Raw genomic sequence first — 8,788 nt, 5'->3', positions numbered from 1 at the left:
TTGCACACCTCCGCCACCATCACGCACACCCGCGTCAGGATGCAAGGATGTATAGGGAGATACAATGGAGGTCCCGCTAATGTACTTCCTGTCATTGTGCTTGTGTAGATTTCGTGCGTGTGCGCGCGCTTGATCGTCCAGCTTTTACAACAGTGTCATCGCTGACGTTAAAGGCCTTCCTGCAGTGACCTTGTGCTTTGCGATAGCGTCTGTTGTCAATCGCTTCTACAGCAATAAATTCAATTAAGACTATAGCTGCAACTAACGATTATTTTAAAAATCTGTTAATTATTTTGTTGATTCATTGATGAATATGCAGGGCCAGTGCCGGTTCTGGCAAGACCACCACAACATGTAGAACCCAGGTAAAATGGGTGGGTGGGTTTGTAGAGATAACTGCAAATAATAAAATTGAAATTAAAATAGTGAGTAAAATGTCCATATTTAATGTGTATAATGTATGACTGTGTTTTACACAACCGCAGCATAGCCTCTACTTTTTGATACTGTAAATGTTAATGTACAGTATATTGTATATTTTCTAGAGAATGCTATAACAATCATCAAGTGTTCTGTTACTTCTTTTTCTTGACGGACCCTTGACGGAAGCTAATTCTATGCTAATGTAGACTAACTTACGACTTAACTTAAAAAGCTCAACAAAAAAGGGAAAGACATACCCAAAAGTGATTTCATATCCTCAAGTGTGAACAGGAAGTAAGGACATTCCACTTCCTGTCAAAGAGGAAGTAGTCCGTTGACGTCACGAGATAATGGCCTAGGAGTAACGACCTCACCAACAGAGTACTACAGTGTGAGTGCTGACCAAATGTCCAGTTGTCCACCTCGCCAGGCTGCTAACAACCTGCCCCCGCCTCATTAATTAATAATCCCTTCCTCTCAATGTCTAGCCAGGTATAATCGCAGCTTGGAGGGGACAGGAGGTGACGGTGGGGTTATAGAACAGGGGAGGAGAGGAGGTTGAGGAATCTCACTGAAAATATAAAGCAACACGGGAGGGGAAAAAGAAAAAAAAAAAAAAAAAAGAGGAAAAACTTTCCTCCAGAAGCTTTTGAGAACCGGTTTCTCGCCTAATCTTGGGCCTAATTGGTGCCTGTGCTCTGTCAAAACCATCTGACGGTCCAACAGAGATTAAACAGAGCTGCTCGACCCACCACGAGCCAAAAACTCCTCCTCCCTCCTTCCCTCAGTCATGGCTACGACCCCTCCCTCCCTTCCTCTCCTTTCCAGCCACGCTCACAATAGAAGGGCTAGACTGAGCTGGGCCCTTAGCGCCAACAAGTTATATTTAGAAAGATACGAGAGGAGCTCTCAGTGAGTCCGTGTCCAAAAACGATTTACTGTACTGCACATCAACCTATTATTCTCCCTTAAGGTGGACCCTATTTTTTTGTACTTGATCCATTTCAGAGATTGTGCAAGACGATCAACAAATGATTCTGTTTAATCAGGTATCAAAATGAAGTATTACCTTAACATATAGGTTTAATTCGTTCCGTGGCCAAGCTAGTAAGTGAATTTACTGGTATACCAAATAAATAGTCCCCATTGAAATGAATTGGAATGCCATTCATTCGTTACTGCACCACAAAATGTCGTTTTTTTGTTACGTTTTTTTAATTTAATCAGTGAAAAATGGATTTTTTAGATTTGTTTTTTTTAAAAATAAAAATACCAGAGAATTTAAAGAAATACATTGTTTTATACTTTTTTTTTTTTACTTGACCCGGCCTGTTCGAAAAATAGTTCACCAATGATGGGACATTGTGATTTTCTGGGAATGTTGCAGAAGCGATTACTTGAAAATGTAAACACTGGCACATATTTATCGAAATAAAGTGTTGCATATTATATTTATCCTAATTATTGTGAGAAACCATTAACACGATAAGTGTCTTCGCATAAATGAATAGCATTAATTTTTAATAATCACACAAAGGTATTTTAAGATAGTTACTTGAGAAATGTGTATCAAATTGGTAGCCTTGTCATGAATCCGATTCCGTACCCAAGAAGCACATCTCTGTTTCTAAAAGGTTGGTGACCCCTGTTCTATAGTCTATCTACTTGACAAAAATAAACAAACAGAAAAACGTTAACCCTTTGACACTTTCTGGACTGAGCACACACCAGGGACTTTGACGTCTTGCGTGATATCGTGCATGATAGCGTTTCGAAAAGTTTTCTGTGACTCTAAAGGCATATTAACGGGTGTGCTCACACTTATTTCGCAGGCGTGTGTGTGTCATCAATGATGACATGGTGACAACACATGCAAGTCTGCAAGAAGATGACTTAGAAGGTGAGTCAGGATGATTCCTTTCATCCTCCGCAAAGCACGAGAGCTGTTTCAACACACAACATATCCCAAGTTTTCAACACTGCTGTATGTACTGATTTTTAAAATGTACAACTTGCTGACCAGCTGGAGTAAATGTAGTTATTGAATTGTATTGGCCTTAATGGTAACAGATAAATACAACAATTTCAATGAAACAAATGTGTGAATGACCAAAAAGATTGCCATATGATACGACTGAAACTGAAAAAGGGAGAATCAACTGTCCATCGAGCCTTGGTGCGCTAAAAGCCATGGTTGCTTGTGTCAGGAACAAACTGAATTGCATTTTCCCTCAAAATTCAAAGAACAGACAGTCCTGCCAAAGCACACCTTGCACTTATGTAACTGCATGCATCACAGTGTGCATGTTTGTGTCTGTCCGGTCCAAGAGGGAGAGTTTGAGGTGTGTGCGTGTGTGTGTGTGTGTGTGTGTGTGTGTGTGTGTGTGTGTATGCGTGTGTGTGTGTTGGGAGGGTTGTGGAAGGAGGGGACCGCAAGCTATATTTCCTTTCACAGTTAAGGTGAGTAATCAGAGCGCCATGTGTTTCTGCTCTATAAACTTTATGATGCAAATATGGCACATTAGAGGCCCAAAGACCATTAACTATGATGTAAATAATGGTACATTAAAGGTACATAGACCATTAAATAAAATGTACACTAGAGGTAGGCTACAGACAACATTACACTATGGTAAATTAGAAATACATGGACCATTAAATAAATCACAATATGGAGGAATGTGGCTCTTCCCTGCCTTGTGTACCTATGGGGGATAAGAGTCTAGATCAGACCTGTCCAGCTCCGGTCCTCAAGGGTCCGCTTTCCTGCCTGTTTTCCAGCGCTCCTTGCTGCAACACACCTGATTTAAATGATCAGCTCATCAGCGAGCTCTGAAGAAGCTTCATAACGATCATTATCTTTTGAAACAGGTGCGTTGGGATAGATGGAAAACAGGCAGAACGCCAGCCTTTGACGACAGTCGCTTAACCAAATTTTCAACATGCACATGTGGTATCAGTCGCAAACCCAGCCAAATGTGGGTGAATTTCATCATTAGAGAATTTCATCCATCACTTCCACTAGATACTTTGGTGGGTTGAATTATATAGTGTAGGGGAGTAGGGGGCAGACAGACAGAGAGAGAGAGGGAGAGAGATGTTGAATCGACAAATTTTTGTGGTCAACTTATTCGACTTTTTTTCCCAAGCCCTAGTTATCTGCAGCATAATTCAAATACAATTACATTTAAAGGGCGAGCCAACCCAATTTTCTTCTTTACAAGAATAAGTTCTCAGCAGGCCCACTAGTCGAAACATAGCGTTCTGAACATTGCGTTTGTGGAATATGAGAATCCACCTATTTTGTCCAACTCAGGCGGTGTGGCAAAATGGCTGCCTCCTGAGATGGCTTAAAACAGGTGGATTTTGCTGCTTAACTCATATGCCACAAACGCAATATTAATCAGAATGCCATGTTTAGACTAGTGAAAGCACTTCGAGCACATTATTGCAAAGATTTTTGGGGGTTGATTTCCACTTTAAATAAATATTTTGTCAATATTGTCATCCATTCTGATCCAATTCATTTTCAGCACAAAACAGCATTCCAAGCAAGACGAAGCCATGCCGAATGCTCATCATTTGGTCTTCTGACCACCAGCTGGAATATGGCTAGAAAGCTCACACATGGCTTGCCTGGAGCAGACACCACATCCATCAGCATGAACTGTCAGAGCACAACTATACAGAGTTACTTAAAGTCAACGTCTGCATTGCGAGCCTTTGAGGTGTGTCTGCTCAATGTTACTTTCCCCACTTTTGTCTCCCAGACAGTCTGGATTGTCCCCTCGGGAGCCGAACATGAGCTAGACGGGCCCTCGCAAGCGTTTTTGCTGAGGGAGTCGAAACAGTAAAGCATTTACTCACCTCGGCCCAACTGGTGAGAGGGAGATCGTTGCCTGGCGACGAATTACCGAGATGGGGGGGGGGGGGGGGGGGAGTCAGAGCAAGGCCCCGCCTGTGTCTTATTTATTTTCAATAAATAAAGCGAGCATGTGTTGAGCAAGGCGCAGCAGATGCGCCTGAGGAGGGCTTATGCAACACGAATGGCCGTCAGTCTGCGCGCCTGCTTTACATTAAACAACTTGATTGTGGCCATGTACATGTGGAGCTACTCAAACAGAGGCACTTGTCTTTGATCCTTCATGGTGAAAACAAAACGATCGTGAGAGACTCATCCATCTGTTTAGCGGACACGTACAAAACAACATAGCGGACGTCATACGCAATCTGGACGCTGGTTCAATTTGTTCGAAGGAAAGAGAAACAAGTTAGCTGTTACACGTTTCTAAAAAAATATAAAAAATTGTGAATACTTTACAGGTAAAGTTTTAAAGGGGAAGTCAACCAAAAACATGTCTTAATATTAATATGTTGTATGCACCCCCACTAGTCTAAACACGTCATTCCGATTAATATAGCATTTGTGGAAAATGAGTTAAGCAGAAAAATGTGTGCGTTTTTAGACATCTCAGGGGGCGGCCATTTTGCCACTTGCTGTCAACTGAAATTGACATCACAGTTCCTCAAGGCTCAGGTAATGACCAATCACGGCTCACCTGTTTTCTGAAGCTGGGCGGTGATTGGTCGATACCCGAGCCTTTGGCAACTGTGACGTCATTTTCAATTGACAGCAAGTGGCAAAATGGCCATCCCTGAGATGGATAAAAGCGGGTGGATTTTGTTGCTTAACTCATATTCCACAAAAGCAAAATGAATCAGAATACAGTATTTAGACCAGTGGGGCTGTATAGAACATATTGTTGTAAAGAAAATTTGTGGTTCGACTTCCCCTTAAGCAACATTTTAGTATATTAGGCTTTATTAGCTGCGCTTTTGGTGATACTCTCTTACTTCCATCATCAGCATCACAATTTTCTTTCACTCATCACTGACACCTTTATAAAGGTGTAGACCAGAGCTACAACTAATGATTATTTTAAGAAAGGACTAATCTGTCGTTATTTTGGCGATTAATCAATAAATCAGATTATAAAAACATGCTTTTTTAATTCCTTTATTTCATACGGGAAATTATTTCAAATTTACATACGACAGGTTAATTCAGGACTCTAAAATGCCCATATAAGTGTGGGTGCGAGGTTAGGTGCACAGTACACTAAACAATTTGCATTAAGATCCAGATTAAATCAATGAAATTAGATTAAGACTTTAGCCAATGGACACCTGCCAATCAAAAGATCATTCCAGCCTATTTCATCCAGTACATGAAAAGGAAGTTGAAAAGATGATACAGCTGCTAAATTGCACTACAAAGATATTCAAAATGTCCGGTTGATTGTGAGCCCAATTTCTCTTTTCTGACTAAAGTCAGCAAAAGCAAAACTATCGACTTGTTCCAAAGCAGACATCACCAATCTTTTGGAAAATGAGTGCTACTTCTTTTGAGAATGAATGGATGGATGGTAATTAAAAAAAACATTTCAATATCTAAGATAAAAAATAGTCAAGTGTGTGGAAAGCAGAGAGGACCTCGGACACAGAATAACATGATGCACGCTCGCCAGGGACAGTCGGCTTGGAGCAGGTGACGTTTTTTTCCACAACTGAGGAGGAGTTGGTTGGTCATTTAGTGCAATGAATTAAATGATCTTTCGGATTATTTGTTTAGCCTTCTGATTGGACGCATGTTGTCCAGCAACTACAATGGAGTGCAAAATATTTTTGAAAAAACATGATTCAACAAGTGAGGCTCATATTTATAGCACACTTAAGTTCATGTGAGTCAATGTCTGGGATGATCTAAAGTCCCGCTTCCAAAATGAAATCATCATCTGCTCAGTGACGCATGATGACAGAAAAGTACAGTAAAAACTTTCCCAGATTGGGAAATGGAAAAATTTGCTTTCAAAACTTATAGACAAAATGAGCTACATAACGGGACTATCATTAATCATTAAGTCTGTATTCTCTAAAGGACAGATAACATCTAGTTGGCTAATTTAATTATGTCAAAAAAAAAAGAAAATTAATGATTAGATTTCACATATAGTGGTTGGGTTAGGGTTAGGTATGGGCAAAATACAATGAACAGAAACATGACATTCACCTAAAACCACAAATGTAAGCGATTGATTGCACTGTGGATGACTGGTTAGCACGTCCGCCTCAGTGCAGAGGTTGTGGGTTCGAATCCGGCCCCGGCCTTCCTGTGTGGCGTTTGCATGTTCTTCCTGTGCCTGAAGGGTGTTTCCGCCAACATTTCAAAAACATGCAAGGTAGGTTCATTGGACACTCTAGATTCCCCCCTAGGTGTGATCGTGAGTGCAGATGTTTGTTTGTCTCTGTGTGCCCTGCGATTGACTGGCAACCAGGGGCGGAGCTATGGGTGGGCCTGGGTGTGCACAGGCCCATCCAGATTGAGAGACTGCGCACCCAGTGAGATTCATGAAAAAAATATACTTAAAATGTTTTTTGTAAATTATGAAATTGTTTTTTTGAAAATCGTGAACTGAAAATCAAAAATCAAATCAAATTGGGGCTTAAGTGAATCGTTACATTCCTAGTGATTATGTGTGTGAAATTGATGGTTAATCAGAAGGCAAAAGTGAGTCTAACTGGCTCCCCGTTTGGTCCATTATTATTTATATTTCTATCGATACTATATTTGTAACCTGTTTGTTTGGTTAAGCTGTGTTGATTGTTAATTGTGTTAGCCTGCTGTTTGTTGTTTAGCTATTTAAACTTGTAGGAATCATGAACAGTATTTACTGGACAAACATACATTTGTACAGTGGAAAAATAGTAAGCAATGCAAACTGAAAGTTTATATAATGGATTATTTTCTTTGCACGCATTGAGCTTTGCTCATTTGGGCCAAGAGTAGCTACACTGAGTCTGTGATTTGGCTGCAACCAGCAGAGGCACTGTTGTAGCCTCACTCTCAATTGGTTAGCCGTTTAAAGAAGGGAAAATTACATTATTTTTTTTAGATATTAATGATCAACACAGACCATGTAATTTGTTGTTCTTTTATTATTCTTGTTGACTTAGCCAAATTGCACTGAGTAGTCAAAAAAAAAAAAATGTACCACTTTCCTTTGTCGCAATTGTAACATTTCCTGTTATATGGTCAAGTTATGTAAAAGTCTTATTTTGTGGCTCAAATTATAGATTTAGCGCTTAATAAGTTTCATGTACAGTGGAATCTTGGTTCACAAAATTAATTTGTTCCGAAACTTGAAATGCTCGTTAACTGAAACAACATTTACCTTTTAAGCGATTAAGGCCGGGAGTGCAAATCCGCATTTCTACCACTAAAGCCAGGAGCATTTTCTTTTTTTTTCTTTTTTTTTCCCCATCCAATTCTTGGTCTCCTAGGCAATTAAATGTATCGGAATATACACGTGAGGGTGTCGTGACTCCTTGGAGGATGTCGGTAATGTCCGCCAGAAATGCCGACGAAGTGAAAAAGACGTCACGCCCTTGCGGACTGTGAACCAGTGGAACCAGTTGAACGTGATATATGATTAAGATATATGTACCGGTAGGTAGACAATGACGATATCGACGTCTTTGTAACAGAATAGAGGATGGTTTTTACCACTCGTTATTCTCTTGCACTGATGAAAAAAATGCGGTTATTTTTATATCCTCGATTGAAACAGTAATGATTACTAAATAAACTTGGGCCAGTTTGAAAGCCACGTCTAAGCTTTAAATTTTGGGGGGAATTATGTTTCTATCTGCTACAGGGGCTGAGATATTGATTATTTTCTAGGTGTTGAATCTCCGGGAAAACTTTAGGTTTTCAAGGGTGATTCCAAAGGGGACCTTAGGTTTTAGAGAGATGTTTAGCCGGGCGTTCTAGGCCTTAATGGGTTAAATGAATGTAATCAGAATGTATCCCTTCCATCCCCACAATGACATTATGTGTATCTGAGTTTTATTGATAAATATAGCAGATCAAAGAAAACTATCAAGAAATAAAGCTCTAGCGTTCGGAAATACATAAGTTGTAACCTTTTCAAATTAAAGAGGCTATATAGATAACTATCGCAAAACAGTAACGCTATCACCAGTGAGTTTTTCATATATCCACACAGAGAACAATTTTCCAACCTCTTCTATGAGTTAAGGTTTTTGCTTTATCAAGACTATGTCAATCCTGAAGCCACCACATCGTCTTCCTTCACTGTGTCTTTATTTTTACTGGTACAACTTAAACGGTAACTTTGGCCAAACCAAACTGCACAATAAGATCACAAACATAAACACGGTTCACATGTTTAGCTATACTTCCTTCTTTTTCTCAAAAGAAATACAATTCAACTTCCTAATAATATTACTGCCAACAATTCTCAGTTTTCTGGAGCAAAAAAAAACAAAAAAAAAAAAAACTTGT

The 8,788-nt window shown here is 39.8% G+C and overlaps 1 protein-coding gene across 3 annotated transcripts in view; it reads right to left on the bottom strand.

The window, feature by feature from the left end:
- The window catches only part of plekhg5b (pleckstrin homology domain containing, family G (with RhoGef domain) member 5b), a 65,623-nt gene that overhangs the window by 30,723 nt on the left and 26,112 nt on the right, over positions 1-8,788 (bottom strand). The window contains exon 1 of one of the 3 annotated variants that reach the window (XM_086025674.1): positions 681-793. The exons of the other annotated variants lie outside the window; for them this stretch is intronic. The gene's annotated coding sequence lies outside the window, so the exon portion shown is untranslated. Of the gene's footprint in view, positions 1-680; positions 794-8,788 lie in introns of those variants that run through there. 3 annotated transcript variants of the gene reach the window in all.

Source organism: Filicampus tigris, chromosome 1, assembly GCF_054856515.1.
Source record: "Filicampus tigris isolate MCC_2025a chromosome 1, RoL_Ftig_1.0, whole genome shotgun sequence".
Lineage (NCBI taxonomy): Eukaryota > Metazoa > Chordata > Actinopteri > Syngnathiformes > Syngnathidae > Filicampus > Filicampus tigris.
Note: the sequence above shows the minus strand (reverse complement) of the source record. Positions and strands in the feature narration are given on the sequence as shown.